Here is an 18,765-nt window from a genome sequence, read left to right as displayed (position 1 = left end):
TCCAGACACGTTCCTGCTCTTCCCGAATGCCAGATCCATAGTTAACACCGTCGTCCGCTGCAGTTCGCTGGGCACATGTGCAGTGCCCGGTCCAGGGTCTGCCACCCAGTAGGCCGTGGTCTGGCAGTGCTCGCGCGTGGTAGCTGCCTCCTCTTTATAAGGCCTTTTGTGCTCTCCAGGTGGTGTCGAGAAATCCAGTATCCAAAGGGATTTTTGACTCCTCTTGAAGAATGGTAAGGGGGATGGCAGAATGACTTGGTAATCAGTGACTTAGTGCATTTATTCAGAAGAACCTAAAATCTGCTGTCTTTGTGTCATCTATTGTTTTATGTTAGTTGCCTTCGTAAAGGATCATTAGGCTGCTATTTAGAGAGCTTTGTAATATGATAGCATAGTGTTACCTCTCCTATTTAAAGTGTGTACCAAACCCCTCCCTTTTTATGGTGCCGGGGATTGAACACAGGGGCATTCTACCTCCAAGCTAAACCCCCAGCCCCATTTTATTTATTTTGGAAACAGGGTCTCGTTTGGTTGCTGAGAGGTCACTAAATTACTGAGGCGGGCTTTGAACTTACGAACCTATCTCGTCCTCCCAAGTACTGGGATTACAGGCGCGAGTCACCATGCTGGGCTGTTTACCAACCTTTGCTTTGGGTAAGAAAGGACCCCAACCTCCCAGCTGAAATAGCACTGTATGTAAGTAGTGTTGCATGTATGTGTTTATCTATTGAGCTGCAGTGAATTTTCCTTCTCTAAGAGTCAGAGGGAATCAGGTTTGGATTTCTTGGAAACAGCAGCTGAGGGCATCATATATATTTAAGAGTAAAAGTTGTGGCAAGTTCTGTAGGTGTTAAAGAGGAATTAGCCACACTTCTCTCTCCTTTTCCTCACACTCTCCTGCCTGTCAGAGGATAATAATAGTCAAATCTTCAAAATAGTAACATAAGTTTGACTTTTTAAAATTATAAAAGCGTTGTTTTGATCCTTTTGCTATTATCACCACATTTGCTCTGGCGGTCTGAAGCATGCACCGGCTTTTGCCGCTCGTGGGTTCCCTGGGGCAGGCTGGAGAAGCTCTTGTAACTGAGCAGTCCCGGATGCTGTTCTCAACTTGTGGATTATAAATTCATTGTCTCTTTTGGACATCCTTTGGCTTACCTTCTAGGTTCCTCTTATGTACTAAAACCTAAATTGCTGTTTATATTATCTTTGCCTTTCTTCTCTAACTCCTGCCTTCTCTTTACTGCTCATTTTACCTTCTTATTCATGGAATAAATCAGTGGTGGGCATCAGCCTGGAACTCTTAGGGATCTGTCATTTTTGTGTGTGCCTGTACTTATCTAATTTCTGGTCTCTCCTTTTATCGAAGAGGAAGAACGATCACTGTGTGTGTGTGTGTGTGTGTGTGTGTGTGGCACTGGGGTGTGAACCCAGGGACAGTCTACCTCCAAGCTACACTCCCAGCCCTATTTGATTTTATTTTGAAACAGAGTCTTGCTATGTTGATGAGAGTCTCACTACTTGCTGAGGCTGTTCTCAAACCTTCCGATCCTCCTGCCTCAGCCTCACAATTACTGGGATTACAAGTGTGTGCCATCATGCCCTGCTGAGGGGTTGTTTCTTTCCAAGGCTAATGTTTTTGATCTCTCGCATAGCATCCTTTTTTCTCAGCATGCATACATGCTCATGTTTCTACCTTCCAAAACAAATCTTCCCTTAATGTGTCCTCCTTTTCAGACTAATGTGGCATTCCTTAGTGTTTCATTTTTGTGCTTTTCTGTTCTCTCTGATTTACTTGTGTAGTTATACTTTCATGGCTTCAAATAGCACCTGTGTATTTATGGTTTTCAAGGATCTATATTCAGATACATTTCCCTTAAATTGCAGGTCCTAATTTTCATCTCTCTACTGGATAACCATACATGGACACTTGATACTTCAAACATGGTTATCTTTTCCTTCCCATTTACTCTACCCATAGCCCTTCAGGCACATATACAGACATACCTCCTGTGTTAAGGCCTTTGCCAAGCTGGGCATGATGGTGCTCACCTAAAATCCCAGTGCTTGGGAGGCTGAGACAAGAGGAGTGCAGGTTTGAGGATAGCTTCAGCATGTAGTGAGACTCATCGGCCTAGTGAGATGCTGTTTCAAAATAAAAATAAAGTAGGGACTGGGGGTATAGCTTGGAGATAGAATGTCCCTGGGTTCAACCTCTACACACCACACACACACACACACACACACACACACACACACACACACACATCTTCACCTTAGAAATCTTAAAAAAAATCTTTTCTCCTCACATTACGCCTGTCACAGATCCTGTTGTTGCTATCTCAGATCCTTTTCTCTCTGACAGAAGGCTGGCTCGGGCCTTGGTTACATTTTTCTTAGAGTCAGCGGCTGCCTTGTGAGCCTCCTTGCCTCTGGGTCCTATACTGTAATTTATCCTCTACTGTGCTCTTAGGATTGGTTCCATTTCCAAAATATCAAACTGATCATATCACTTGTTTTCATTAAAAATTCTTATCAACCACATGCAATGGTACATACCTGTAATCCCAATACTTAGGAGGCTGAGACAGGAGGATTGCAGGTTTGCAGCCAGCATATAGTAACTTGGCAAGACCGTGTTTCAAAATAAAAATAATACAGTGCTGGAACTGTAGTTTAGAGGTTCAGAGGCCCCTGGGTTCAATCTCTCATACCATGAGAAGAAAAATCTTATCAGTTCCCAAATACTTAGCATGATGAACTATACCTACCAGACCTGCATGGGCATAGTCTTATCCTGAGCCTTCATGATCCAGAGCAGAAAGCTGTTAAGGAAACATCATTTAATATAGTATAATCAAGACTGACAGGAATGATAGGGTCCTCTAGGAGCACCAACCTGGAGAGTGAGGAAAAGCTTCTGTTCACTGGCATCTAGTACTTTTCCTCAGTGTGGGTTCTTTGTGTTCCTATAGCAACATGTGCATATTGCTATCTCCATCTTTACACTATTATAATGATCTGTTTTCTTATTTTACCCCCTGACTAGTGGGTGGTGGTAAGTTCAGTATACAGTGGGTTTACCTGAAGACTGATATGGGAGATGGGAGGACAAATTGGTGAACTTCAAGGATAGTAAAGGGAAAAGAAAGGGCCTATATCAATCTTATTATATCTCTGATTTATAGAAAAATGCCAGGTTCCTGGTACATTTCAGTAAAGAAATTTCTCAGAAGAGTTGAACCTAGATAAGAAAAGATAAGAAGATGCTGGCATTTGGGGACGAGAGAATAACATATACAAAGATGGCCTGGTGCATTTGGGAAGTAACTGGTGATTTGGAAAGGCTGAAGAAAGGACATGATGAGAGAAGAGCCTGGAAAGGCACATAGATAGATCTAGCTCGTGAATGACCTTGTGTGTCTTACTACATAGTTGTATCCTGGTATAGCGAGAAACCTTTGCGGGATTTCAGTTGGGGAAGATCTTGTAAAGTCTGTCTTGTTCTCATCATTGGCTTTGACTCTTGGTACATGCATTACCTTTTTTTCCTCAGCTATATAAAATCATATACATTATCTGAATATGCCTAGGTGGCTTTATTTGTGTAAAGCCTTCCCACACCCACCCTCAATTTATCTTCCTCTTGATAGTGTCAAGGTACCTGTGATCATTGCATTTACTTGTTTACATATCTTTCTCAGCATTAAGGGTGAGGCTTTGAAATTAATAATTTTTTTTAAACTGGGGATTAAGTTCTAAATCTATTCATTTAAATTTAATTTAATTAATTTTAATGTAATTATTAATTTAGAACCCAGGAGTGTTCTAAATCTGAGCCACACCCTCAGCTTTATTTTATGTTTTATTTTGAAACACCGTCTCAGTAAGTTGCTGAGGGCCTTGCTAAGTTGCTGAACTTGGACCCTCAACTTCCTGTCTCAGCCTCCCAAGTCCTAGAATTAGAGGAATGTGCCACCATACTTGGCAAGATTTTGTTGTTGTTGTTGTTGTTGTTGTTGTTGTTGTTGTTGCTGCTGCTATTGTTGCTGCTGCTCTTGCAGTGCTGGAATTTGAACCCAGGGCAGGGCCTTGTGCATTCTAGGCAAGCACTCTACCACTCAGCTTCATCTCCAACTCTACAATAATGTCTTGATTTTTTCCAAGGGTAATTAACTAGGATAATGGTGGTTCTATTCATCCATTAGAGAAATACAGGAAAGGGAAAGGTTTTGTCAGGAAAAAGGAGAACTCCAGCTGGGCATGGTAGCTCATGCTTGTAATTCCAATTCTTAGGAGACAGAGACAGGAGGATTGCAGGTTCATGACCAGCCTCAGCTAATTAGTGAGGCCCTCCACAACTTAGTGAGACCCTGTTTGAAAATATAGAATTAAAAATAGGGCTGGGGATGTAGTTAAGAGGTAGAATGCCCCTGGGTTCCATCTCTAGTTCTCCTCAAAATAAAATTTTTAAATAGAGGACTCCAGCCGGACGTGGTGGCGCACGCTTGTAATCCCCGCGTTTGGGAGGCAGAGACAGGAGGGATCGCTCAGGTTCAAAGCCAGCCTTGCTGGCTTAAGAGACCCTGTTTCTAAATAAAACATAAAAATAGGTCTGGGAGTGTGCCCTGGAGGTAGAAGGGTTCTAGCCCCGGTACCACCAAAAAAAAAAAAAAAAAAAAAAAAAAAAACTCCATTGGTACCATTTTCTGGACCATCAGTGACATCCAGAAAATATCTTCAGAGAGTGGTTAGGCCTAAAAAAGATGGAGATGGAGCCAGGCGTGGTGGTGTATGCTTATCATCCCAGCATTTGGGAGACTGAAACAGAAGGAGGATTGCGGGTCATGGCCAGCCTCAGCTACTTAGTAAGGCCCTTTGCAACTCAGTGAGACCCTGTTTCAAAAAAATTAAAGAATAAAAAATAGGGCTGGGGTGTAGCTCGGAGGTAGAATACCCCCGGGTTCCATCCCCACTACCACCAAAAAAAAAAAAAAAAAAGTAGAGATGTCTATGAAGGGTCTGAACCAGTGTCATCAGAGGTACATTGGATTGCTTCTTTCTGTGGTTTTCAACACAGAACCACCTGGGGGGCATTTAAAGGGGTAAAGATGGTACGGGCCATCGATCAAGATCATGATTTCCTTGGTCTCATGCAGTCAGACTGTTCCTTAATGATGCTTGCCATGTGGTGGTGATAGGCATCTAGGGTGAGAAATGGCCCAAAGCAGGAAACGGGAGTGCTGGAACCTTGAAGAACAGTAACAATAGCATTCAATGTCCTTTAAAAACCAGGGTAAACATCTCATTACCTTTGTTGTGATCATTCCACCTTTGCTGGCATCATCATTTGCTTATTTTCCCGGAACTTTGTACAAGTACCACATTAGATTTAAATGGTTTCTCAAGTCCACTTTTTTCATAACTTGAAGTCCCTTGAGGTCTGGGACCAGGCATAATTTATTTTTTTCATCACTGTCTTGCACAGTATCTTAGAATCATCTTTAGAAACTTGATAAGTGTTGGTTGAGTGAATCAGTTGGTAAATAATATAAAACAGATCTTGAAATCATGGACTTGTACGCTATCCAGCTCTTTCTTTCTTGGCTGCTTAACAGGTCACTAGTCAAACTTGCATAGTCATTGTCATTTAAAACACACACACACACACACACACACACACACACACACACACTTTATAAGTCAGAATGGATTAAGATAAATATTTTCTCTGCGATGACTTGGGTTTTGAAGGAAAGGTAAGATGGTTACTACAGACAGGTTTACTCAGGTTTCATCTTTATTAGCTTCTACTTAAAATAGACTGTTCCTTTTATATGGTTGAGTCATGTAGATCTTACATCTTTTTTAAACAAATAGCTCTGCTTTTAGGCTTGTAAGCTTTGGAATGTTTTTAACTAGAACAAAAACTGTCAAATTGATAAAAGATCTTGATTAACGGCATAACAATTTCCTTTTGACTAAGAAAATTAAGGGAGTCAGGAATATGCATTAAGCCAAATGTGTAGATGAACCTCACAGGCATTGGTGATGGGGAGAAGGAAAATCTGTGACTCCCAACTATTTAATTACTACTAAAGGAAATACCCGTTGTATATTGATATGAGCATCTTTTGTACTTTCTCAGGGATAGAATAGCAACCGTGGAGATCTTTGCCTTCTTTTGCTTTTGTCCTCTGATTGTTGGAAGATTTTATTTTTGCAATTTCTTTTTATTAAATTTGTGGTTAGCAGTTCTCTCTCTCTCACTCTCACTCTCACTCTCACTCTCTTTCTCTTTTGTGGTACTGGGGATGAAACCCAGAGCATTCTACCTCTGAGCTACACCCCCAGCCCTATTTTTTATTCTTTATTTTGAAACAAGGTCTCACTGAGTTATGGAGGGCCTCACTAAGTAGCTGAGGCTGGCAGTGAAACTGCAATCCTCCTGTCTCAGCCTCCAAAGTCCTGTGATCACAAGTGTGTGCCACCACGCCCAGCTTGGCAGTTCTTACTTTTGAAAAATATTGTGCTGCTTTCTTCAGACCTCCATGATTTCAGGTGAGAAATCTGTCATCGGAATTCCTGTTCATATATATATATGGTTTCTTGAGAAGAAACAGCGTTTCCTTGAGAAGAAACTCCGCGTTTCCTAACCGGATTCTTGTCTGCGGTGAGTGAAGAATGACACCAGCAGACTGCAGGAAGGGGAGTAAAAGGTTTATTGGAAGCAACAGGGAATAGGAAAAAGTGACCGAACACCCCTAAGGGCTATCGGGGCTATGGTGTTCAGCAGCTGCCTTCAGGACAATACTTGAGGGTAGCCCAAGGCAAATGCCTTCAGTTGCAAGCTTCTTTCTCCCAAAGTCCATGCGATCTGCCACAAAAGAAGTGCAAGTCACCCCCTAGGGGCCCTGGTTGGCCTTGATGTCCAGCGGAGGCCTTCAGGTCACTACCCGAGTGTATCCCAGGCCAAGTGCCTTCAATTGCACCCCACCTTCTCTCAAAGCTAATGCGACCTGCGAGAGAGAGAGAAAAAAGCTCCCCAACGGGGAGGGGTTCCCAGAGTGGGTAACTGTCCTGGTGACTGGTCTATGGGTTTATATATTTCTGCATGTCCTCTATTGCTTAGAGTTTGGGAGGCAGTTCTTAAAATTTGCATAGGGTATTTGCATGTCCTTTGAGGGGTCTCCTTCTTTCAGTAGGGGTGTCAGACTTGCTCCAGTGATGTCTCCTGGGTTTGTTGATTAGTAAACATGTTTTTTTTAAGCTTTGGTCATTCTTATCTCTGAACCTTGGAAGAGTTGGTTGGTCTCTTTAGGAGCCTTGGAAGTTAATTAGTATACATTGCCCCTCAGGAAATTAAGTTTTTCTACCGAGGCCTCTTCCCTATCTGCCTACTTCCTTTCTACCTCCTCAATATGTCCTTTCCTTTTCATATAGAATATGTTACTTTTTTTTTTTTTAACAGTACTGGGGTTGGAATCCAGGGGCATTATACCTATAAGCTATACCTCCAGACCTATTTTTTATTCTTTATTTTTTTATTTTTTTAAACAAATTTTTTATTGAACATAAATGGTATACATTTAAACTATATTTGGTGCCCTCTCTCCCTTATTCTTTATTTTGAAACAGGGTCTCAGTGAATTGCAAAGGACCTCACCAAGTAGCTGAGGCTGTCCGCGAACCACAATCCTCCTGTCTCAGCCTTCTAAATGCTGGGATTACAAGTGTGCGCCACCACGCCCAGCTTATAATATATTATTTTAGGGGTTTTTTCCTTTGTCTTTAGTTTCAGAAGTTTAATTATGATGTGTGTATTTGCAAGAATGTCTTTGGGTCTCTCCTGTTTGCAGTTATCATCTTTCTTCTTCTTTGGCCCTTTCTATTTTTATTTTGAGACAGGGGCTTGCTCAGTTGCCCAGGGTGGCCTCAAACTTGCCATCGCTTGCCTCAGCTCCTGCGTCACTGGGATCACAGGCCTCGTTTCTCTCACCTTGTTTGTTTGTTGTGGTCTGGGGATGGAACCCAGGGGCATTCTACCTCCAAGCTACACCCCCTGCCCTATTTTATTTTTTATTTGGAAACAGGGTCTTGCTAGATTGCTGAGGTTGGCTTCAAACCTGTGATCCTCCTATCTCAGCCTCCCAAGTACTGGGATTATAGGTATGTGCCACCATGCTGGGCTTTCTCTCACTTTCTTGGACGGTATGTTTGTCTTTTGCCAAATTTAGGAACTTTCCAGCCATTTGTTAAACACTTTTTCAGTACCACTCTTTCTGTCCTCTCTTTCTGTGACTCAGGAGTATTAGCCTTTTGCTGTTGTCTACAAGGCATGAGGCACTTTCTTCTGTTTTTTCCCCCCAACTGGTTCTTTCCTATGCTATATTTACTCTAATATTAAGGCCACATGGTGCACCTTCTGTTTTGGTTATTATAGTTTTCAGTTCTATGACTTCCATCCAGTTATTTTCTTTATCTTTTATTTCTTGGTGGGAATATTCTATTTTGTCATTTGTTTCAAGAATATGTCTAATTACTTAAGGCATAATAACAACTTTTCTTGTATGTGTGTGTGTGGGACTTGGGATTGAACCCAGGGGCATTCTACCTCTGAGCTACACCCCCAGCCCTATTTTATTATTATAAACAGGATCTTGCTAGGTTGATGAGAGTCTCACTACTTGCTGAGGCTGCCTTCAAACCTGTGCTCCTCCTGTTTTATCCTCTCGGGTACTGGGATTACAAGCATGCCTCAGCTACTTAGACCCTCTGCAACTAAGTGAGACCCTGTTTTAAAATAAAGAAAAAAAAATAGGTCTCAGGGTGTAGCTCGCAAGCCCTGGGTTCAATCCCAAGTACCACAAAAAATAAATAAAAAAATAAAGTGTAAAATTGTTGGGTGTGGTGATCCATTCTTGTAATCCCAGTACTTGGGAGACTGAGACAGGAGAATTGCAGATTTGAGGACAGCCTGAGCAAATAGACTCTCATCAACCTAGCAAGACCGAATTTCAAAATAAAAATAAAATAGGACTGGAGATTCTAGGTGTGATGACCCATGCTAGAAATCCAGCCTCAGCAATTCAGTGAGGCCATCTGTAACTTAGTGAGATTCTGCTTCGAAATAAGAGAATAAAATAGGGCTGGGGCTGTAGCTCGGAGGTAGAATGCCTCTGGATCCCATTCCCAGTACCACACATACATACAAAATAGGGTTGGGATTTCGTTTGAAGATAGAATGCCCCTGAGTTCAATCCCCAGTGCCACAATAAATGAATAAATAGAAATAAAGTGTAAAATTTATTTTTCTTACTGTATTCAGAATTGTGCACCCATTACCGCTGTCAATTTTAGAATATTTTCACTACCTGACAAATAAGCCATGCTATACAGTCATCCATCACCCCCAACTCTCCCACTCATTTCCTCAATCCCTAGGCAACTACTAATCTATTTTCCGCCTCTACAGATTTATATTATAGTATAAAAATATCTATTCTGGACAGTTATTAAATGGAGCCATATAATATGTTGTCCTTTGTGGCTTCTTTCACTTAGTATAATGTTTTCAGTTTCCATTTATATTGTAGTCTATATCAGTATTTCATTTATGTTTTTACCCTACATTAAAAAAATCATTTATCTAGCTGGATGTGGTAGCATATGGCTCTAAAGTACTTGGAAAGCTGAAACAGGAGGATCACAGGTTTAAGGACAGCCTCAACAATTTAGCAAGACCCTATTTAAAAAAAAATGGGGGCCCAGGGGTATAACTCCTGGCTCATCCTCTGAAGTACTGGGATTTCAGGTTTGTGTCACGACACTCAGCTCTTAACTGTGCATTTTCTTAAATGTTCTTTACCAGGCTGATGAGTTCTCATCTGTGCCTCGTTTATCATGAAGTGGTGTTGGATTTTGTCAAGTGCATTTTCTGTGCCTATAGATGTGATCACATGTTTTCGTCATTTATTAACATGGTATATTTAATTGATTTTCTACTCTTGAACCAACCTTGCTCTCCTGGGATGTCATCCTTGTTTATAACATGGGATCTTTATATATTTTGCTAGGATTTTGTTGAAAATTATGCACTTATGTTTATAAATATTGGCCTGTAGTTTATTTTTGTAATGTCTTTGTTTAGTTTGGAATCAGAATAAAACTGGCCTCATATAATGAGTTTAAAAGTATTTCTTCCTCTCCTGTGTTTTAGAAGAGTTTGTTAAGAATTGTTAATTCTTTAACATTTGGTAGAATTCACCAGTGGAGCCATCTGGGCTGAGCTTTGCTTTGTAGGAATTTTTTGATTACTAATTTAATATCTTTATTTGTTATAGGTCTATTCATATTTTTAATTTCTTCTTGACTTGATTTTGATAGCGTATGTCTTTTAGGAATTTGTACATTTTCATCTAGGTTATGATATTTGTTGGATTGCAATTGTATATAATCAGCTTTACTTCGGTAAGATTGTTAGTTATCTCTCCACTTTTATTATTGGTTTTAGTAATTTGAGTCTTCTCTTTTTTGTTCTTTGTCAGTCTAGCTAAAGAGTGGTCAATATGCCTGATCTTTTTAAAGAACCCACTTTTGGTTTGGTTGATGTTCTGTATTGTTCTTCTATCCTCCATTTTACTTTTACTGCAGCCTTTATTATATTCTTCTTTCTGCTGGTTTTGGTTTAGTTTTCTCTTTTTCTAGTTTCTTAAAGGAAAAGGTTATACTTTTATTTGTGATCATTTTTTTTAATTTATTTTTTGGTGGAACCCAGAGGCTTTCTACCTCTGGGCTATACTCCCAGACCTTTTTGTATATTTTATTTGGAAACAGGGTCTCACTAAGTTGCTGAGAGCCTCACTAAGTAGCTGAGGCTGGCTTCGAACCCATGCGATCCTCCTGTTTCAGCCTCCTAAGCGCGGGGATTACAAGCGTGCACCACTATGCCCGGCTTTTGTGATCATTTTTTAGAATAGGTGTTTACAACTATACATTTCCCTTACAGCCCCACTTTGGTTTCATCTCATACATTTGTGTTATCATCTCACAGTATTTTATAATTTTTATTATTCTTTGGCTCATTGGTTATTTAGGAGGATGATATCCAATTTCCACATATTTGTAAATTTCCCCAAATTTTCTGTTAATGTTTTCTAATTTCATTCTGTTTCTAGAAAAATATACTTTGTATGTATGATTTTAATCCTTTTACTATATTGAGACCATGGTAACACAGGATCCTTCCCACAGAATATTTTGTGTACACTTGTTAATAATGTACATTCTGCTTTTTTTGCCTGGAGGATTTTATAGGTGTTTCTTAGATTTAGTTGGCCTATAGCATGGTTCATGTCTTCTTTCCTTGCTAATATTTTGTCTACTAATTGAAAGTGGGGAATTGAAGTCTGTAGCTGAATTGTCTATTTCTCACTTCAGTTCTGTCAGTTTTTGCAGAGTATGTTGGGGCTCTTATTAGTTGCATATATGTTTATAATTTCTATATGGTTTTGATGAATTGATAGATTTGCCTTCTCATAAAATATACTTTTTTTGTCTCTAGTATCAAATTTTGTCTTAGAGAACATCATATTTAATGTTGTATAGGCAGTCCAGAATCTTTTGGTTGTTGTTTACATCGTGTATCTGTTTCCTTCCTTGACTTTTAGCCTGTTTGGTCTTTGAGTCTAAAGTGGGTCTTATAGAAAGCATATATTTGTTTCACGCTTTTCATATTTTGGTTTTGGTCCACTTGCAATCCCTGCCTGTTGAAAGAATTTAACCCATTTACATTTAATGTAATTACTAATACATTATGGTTTATATCTATTGTTTCACTATTTGTTTTCTATGTCTTGTGTCTTTTTTGTTTCTCTCTTCCTCCATTACTACTTCTTTGTATTAAATATTTTTCATTTAGTCAGGTGTGGTGGTGCACACTTGTAATCCCAGTACTTGGGAAGCTGAGACAGGAGGATCTCAGGTTTGAGAATAGTCTCAGCAGGTGGTGAGAACTCTATTCAATTTAGTGAGATCCTGTTTACAAATAAAAATAATATAGGGCTAAGGGTGTAGCTCAGAAGTAGAATGCCTTTGAATTCAATCTACTATGCCACATATATACAAAATGCCACTTAATTATATTGTTTCTTTTACTGTCTAGTCATGCATCACTTAATGACAAGGATACATTCTAAGAAATGCATCACTAGTTGATGCATTTCTCTTGTGTGAACATCATAGAATTTACTTACGCAAACCAAGATGCCATAGATGAATCACTGAACATAGCCTATCGATGCAATGAAGAGACATAGCAATCATGGGATGGATGAGGCTGCTGGTTTTATAATACTGCATACTGTTGTGGGGTTTTTTTTTGCATACTGTTTTATAATCTTATTTTTAATAAGTAGAAAGAATATACTTTAAAATAACAGTTTGGTCAGTGTATAAACTACTGACATAGTTATTGTCATTATCAAGTTTTATGTACTGAATGTAATTGCATATGCCTTACTTTTATATGATTGGCACACACTAGATTTGTTTACAGAATCATAACTGACACATGAGCAATGTGTGACTTTCTGAGACTAATTCTATAGTCTATATTTTTTGTCCTATGTAACTACTGGAATCTCTGCTTGTTTAGCTTAGCTATATATAAAATTGAGCAAATTTCCTTAAGTATATTGAACCAGTAATTCTCCCAGCCTTTACCTAGAGACTGTGTGTGTGTGTGTGTGTGTGTGTGTGTGTGTGTGTGTGTGTGTGTGTGTACAGAACATTCAGGTCAGACTACAGCCTTCCCAGGTCTCTCTTGGCTATGTGCATGCCTTCTAGATTCTTAGAGCTTTCCTAAACTGTCATTTTCCTCTTTTTTTTTTGTGGTACTGGGTAGAACCCAGAGGCATTCTTCTCTGAGCTACACTCCTAGCCCTATTTATTTATTTTGCAGGGTTGGGGATGGAACTCAGGGGCATTCTACCTCTGAGCTACACCTTCTGCCCTATTTTTTATTTTAAAACAGGGTCTCACTAAGTTGAAGAAGGCCTCACTGAGTAGCTGAGGCTGTCTGCGAACCAGATCCTCGGATCTCAGCCTACCGAATGCTGGGAATACAAGCGTGCACCACCACGCCCGGATTTAATTTTTTATTCTTTATTTGAAACAGAGTCTCACTGAGTTGCAAGGGGCTCACTAAATAGCAGCCAAGGCTGTCCTTAAACCATGATCTTCCTGTCTCAGACTCCCAAATGCTGAGATTACAAGCATGCACCACCACACCCAGCTCCCTGTGAAGTTTTTGGTTTGTTTTTTGGTACTAAGGATTGACCCAAGGGGCATTCTACTTCTGAGCTACAACCCCACCCATTTTTTATTTTGAGACAGGGTCTAACTAAATTTCTGAGGCTGGCCTCAAACTGTCTCAGCCTGCTAAGTACTGGGATCACAGGCACACACCACCATGCCCAGCTACTTTTTGTTGTTGTTGTTCTTTTTTTTTTTTAAGGTACTGGGGATGGAACCTAGGGGCATTCTACCTCCAAGTTACACTCCCAGCCCTATTTTTTATTCTTTATTTTGAAACAGGGTCTCACTGAGTTGCAGAGGGACTCACTAAGTAGCTAAGGCTGTCCGTGAACCGCAATCCTCTGGTCTCAGCCTCCTGAATGCTGGGATTACAAGCGTGAGCCACTGTGCCCCACTGGTCTATGTCTTGTTGGCTCCATGTCTCAGGTTATTTTTCATAATGCCCTGGGGATAACACTGTTCATATTGGGGGACCTCTGGTTCAGATCAAATAAAGATAAACCTTGAGAACAGAGCTTTTCAAGTGAACTGCTAGACAGGTTAATAGGTTTTGAGTATGTGCCTATCTGATCTGCCCTTATGCATAAGTGGCTGCTGGGCTGCTGGGGCTCATAGGTGTTTGCAAGGCTGTTGTTTTTCGAGGATTCCTCAGAGTTGAGAAGAGGAGAATAAGGCAAATTAAAACTCCATAAAACTCCCTCCTTTTACTGAGAGTCAGCCATTTTTCCCATATAAACATTACTTGGATTCTTCTAAGCCTTTAATTTTCAGAGTTCTGAAAAAGTTGATTTTGACCACTTTTTTTCTTTCTTTTTTGTGGAATTAAGGAGTGAATTCAGGGTCATTCTATCGAGGTATATCCCCAGTCCTATTTTGTATTGTTTATTTTGAAACGGTCTCACTAAGTTGTGGGGGCCTTACTAAGTAGCTGAGACTGGCCACGAACCTGTGATCCTTCTGTCTCAGCCTCCCAAGTACTGGGATTACAAGCATATGACACCCTGGCGTCTTGACCACTTTTGCCAGTGTTGTTACTTTTATGGAGGAGCAGACTTTGGATGTCTTTATTCTACCATCCTCAAAGTGCTTTCTCTCTCCTTTTCTTATGTAGTAGGAAAGGCTCATGCAATATATTTTAGTGTGTTTGTTTAGGGCACTGACAACTCTGAGATTGTATTATTTATTTATTTATTTAGTGGTTCTGAGGATTGAACCCAGAGGCATTCTGCCTTTTTTGTGTGTGTGTGTGGTACTGGGGGTAGATCCCAGGGGCTTTCTACCTTGGGCTACACTCCCAGCCCTATTTTATAATTTATTTGGAAACAGGGTCTCACTAAGTTGCTGAGAGCCTCACTAAATAGCTGAGGCTGGCTTCAAACCTGTGCGATCCTCCTGTTTTAGCCCCCCAAGTGCTGGGATTACAAGTATGCGCCACCACACCTGGCAAGGCATTCTATCCTTGAGCTGCATACCCAGCCCAGTTTTGTGTGTGTGTTTGTGTGTGTAGTACTGGGGATTGAACCCACATGCATTCTATCTCCTAGTTATACTCCCAGTCCTATTTTTTATTCTTAATTTTGAAACAAGGTCTCTAAATTGCAGAGGGCCTAAGTACCTGCGGCTGGCTGCAAACCACAATTCCTCCGTTTCAGCCTCCCAAGTACTAGGATTACAAGTGTGTGCCACCATGCCTGGCTCTGATTTTTTTTTTTTTTAAATTTGGTAACAGGGTCTCTCTAGGGTGAAGAGTCTTACTACTTGCTAAGGCTGTCCTCAAACCTGAATCCTCCTATCTCAGCCTCTCAAGTACTTGGATTACAGGCATGTGCCACCACATTCAGCTATAATTATGTTTTTTCTTTTAAATTATAGTCTGATTGTGGTGGTACACACCTATAATCCCAGTACTTGGGAGGCCAAGACAGGATGATCACAGGTTTGCAGCCAGCCTTATCAACTTAGTGAGATCCTGTTTCCAAATTAAAAACTAAAAATAGGTCTGGAGGTATAGCTCAGAGGTAGAATAGCCCTGAATTCAATCTCTAGTAACACACAATAAAAATAAAATAAATATGCTATTATTTCCCTGTGGTCAGTATATTTCCTTAATACATGCTATTCTCTTTCACTTCGAGGCTTTTTTTTTATCCATGACCTTCATAGCAGGACTACTACTTATCCTCTAAGATTCACTCTGATGTCATTTTCTTCATATAGCCTTTTCTGGGCCCAGGGATGTGATTTTTACTTGAAATCCATTGCTTGTACCTTTTGTATGAGCTTCTTCTTATTCATCATGACACTTACGAATAGCATCTTGTCTTCTCCCTCTGCTGGTTCTTTGAAGGCAAATGATGAGCCCTATTTATCTGTATGTGCAGAACGAGTTTCACTGAAATGTAGGAGTGAGGTTCATGGCAAGGACACGCCACATTTCAGGTATTGTTACTAGGGATTGCATTTTATTCACTATTGAGCTGATGGAAGTGTTCTATCCTGGAAAAGTTCAATAACAATACATGATTATACATATGCTCTATCATACAATCTTCAGAAAGGTGCAAGATTAGATAATAGTGAAATTCAATTTTGCCCATAGAAATTGTTATAGTTGTGGTTTCTGATGAAAGGCTCCATGTCTAGCTTTTTATAAAGAAGATCACAGAATGTAAGCTCTGAGTCATTTTGAGTCAGAGGCATAATTTCCCACAACAGAGTGAGGAACTTATTTTCTTGGGAGAGTGACTATGCCAAAGTAAAACCACATTTGTAAAAACAAAACAAAAAACAAAACAACATAGGAAATGCAAAGTTACATTAATTTCTAGCCTCTATACAGATCTGGTGTGTGTGTGTGTGTGTGTGTGTGTGTGTGTGTGTGTGTTACTGAGTATTAAACCTAGAGGTAAGCCATGCATGGTGGCACACGCTTGTAATCCAGTACTTGGGAGACTGAGACAGGAGATTGTACAGATTCAGAGCCAGCCTCAGCTACTTAGTGAGGCTCTCAGCAAATTAGTGAGATGCAATCATTGAAGTAAAGGCATCAATTCAAACTATAAACAGTCGATTAGACCACATGGAGAATAAAATCTCACTTCTAGATGATCACTCCAAAAATGAACGCATAATTTATAACTTAGGAAAAAAATCCGACAGCAGGAATCTGATATTGAAGAAATATGGGCCCATTTTAAGAGAGCTAACCTAAGAATAATCAAAATAGAGGAGGGAAAAGAAGGTGAAACCAAAGGAATCAATAATCTCTCCAAAGAAATAATAGCAGAAAATTTTCCAAACATAGAGCAAGAAGTCGATACACAGGTCCAGGAAACGTATAGAACTCCCTTTAGACAGGATCAGAGAAAAGGTTCCCCATGCCACATAATTGTCAAAATGACCAATGTAGAAGCCAAGCAGAGTATCTTAAAGGTAACAAAGACAAAAAGCCAAGTAACATTCAGAGGCAAACCAGTTAGAATTACTTCAGACTTCCCAAACCAAGTCATGAGAGCCAGAAGGGCATGGAGTAACATAATCCAAACTCTGAAAGAAAACAACTTCCTGCCAAAAATTTCCTACCCAGCAAAACTATCAAATTAGATGGGGTAATAAGAAGCTTCCATGACAAACAGGAACTGAAGGAATTTATGTTTTCAAAACCAGCGGTAGAGAAAATATTCAGAGATTAACTACAAAGAAGGAATAGGTAATACACACCAGAACCAGAGAAACAAGATTTTCCATTCATCAGACAACTAAGCAAAGAAAAATAACAGTATTTCAAACAGAAATAAAATCTTAACATGTTAGGAATTAAGTTTTCTCTCAATAATCACACTGAATATAAATGGTCTCAGTTCCCCAATAAAAAGACATAAAGTGGCAAAATGGATTAAAAATCAGAATCCATCTGTCTGCTGCTTACAAGAAACACACTTTATAAGAAAGATAGTAACAAACTCAAGGTAAAGGGCTGGAGCAAGGTAATTTATGTTAAGTAGCCATCCTAACAAATGTGAAGTATTATTTCATTATAGTTTTTATTTGTATTTCCTTAATTATTAGCTATATTATGATAATGATGAGTGATATTCATGTGTTTATTGGTCATATAAAAATCTTTGGAAAGCCAGGCATGGTGGTGCAAGCTTGTAATCCCCGTGTTTAGGAAGCTGAGACAGGAGGATCACATGTTTGAAGCCACCCTCAGCTACTTAGGCTCTCAGCAACTTAGTGAGACCCTGTTTCCAAATAAAATATAAAATGGGTCTGGGAGTATAGCCCAGAAGTAGAAAGCCTCTGGGTTCCACCCCCAGTACCACCAAAAAAAAAAAAATCTTTGGAGATTCATTATCTATTTTAGTCTTTTAACTATTTCTAAATGGTATTGTTTGCTTTTATTTTTGCTAATCTTTAGGATTTATATTTGGAATATTAATATACTTTCAGATATAGCATTTGGAAATATATTATCCCATTCTATCAGTAACTTTTAATTCTGTTTATATTGTCTTTGGATGTACAATATTTTTCTATTTTTTTGAAGTTTGTTTATTCTTTTGTTGCCTGTGCCTTTGGAATCATATCCAAAAAATCACTGCCAATTTCAGTGTTAAGTTTTATGACCCTGGTTTCTTCTAAAAGTTTATAGTCTTAAGATTTACATTTAGATCTTTTCTCTATTTTGAGTTAATATTTGTATGTGGTGTTAGGTAAGGGCCCAGTTTTATTCTTTTTCATGTAGTTATTATTTTTCAACAATATTTAGTGAAAAGATTATTATTTCCTTCACCAAATGTTCTTGGAAACCTTGTCAAAAATAACTTGACCATATATGGAAGGAAAAAACAAACAAACATCAAAGTTAATCAGGAAACCAAGCATGGGAAGTTGGGAGGGAGAGGGAAGGGTTAGGGATTGGGTAGGGACTGATTGGGTGATGTGTGCATGTATATCTCCACAAGTTTTTTTTTTTTTAATCCCATTAAGATGTATGACTACAAAGCACCAATAAAAATTTATTTAAAAAAACAAAAACTTTTTATTGGCTTGGTGTGTTGGCGCACGTTTGTAATCCCTGTGCTTGGGGGTATCACACAGGTTTGAAGCCAGCCTTGCTGGCTTCAGAGACCCTGTTTCCAAATAAAATATAAAATAGGTCTGGGAGTGTAGCCTGGAGATAGAAGGGTTCCATCCCCAGTACCAACCAACCAACAAACAAACAACTTGCCAGGTGTGGTGGCGCACGCTTTACGCTTGTAATCCCAGCATTCAGGAGGCTGAGACCAGAGGATCGCGGTTCGCAGACAGCCTCAGCTACTTAGGTCCTCTGCAACTCAGTGAGACCTGATTTCAGAATAAAGAATAAAAAATAGGGCAGGGGGTGTAGCTCGGAGGTCGAATGCCCCTGGGTTCCATCCCCAGACCCACAAACAACAACAACAA

The sequence above is a fragment of the Muscardinus avellanarius genome (genome assembly GCF_963383645.1).
Source record: "Muscardinus avellanarius genome assembly, chromosome: 10".
Lineage (NCBI taxonomy): Eukaryota > Metazoa > Chordata > Mammalia > Rodentia > Gliridae > Muscardinus > Muscardinus avellanarius.
Note: the sequence above shows the minus strand (reverse complement) of the source record.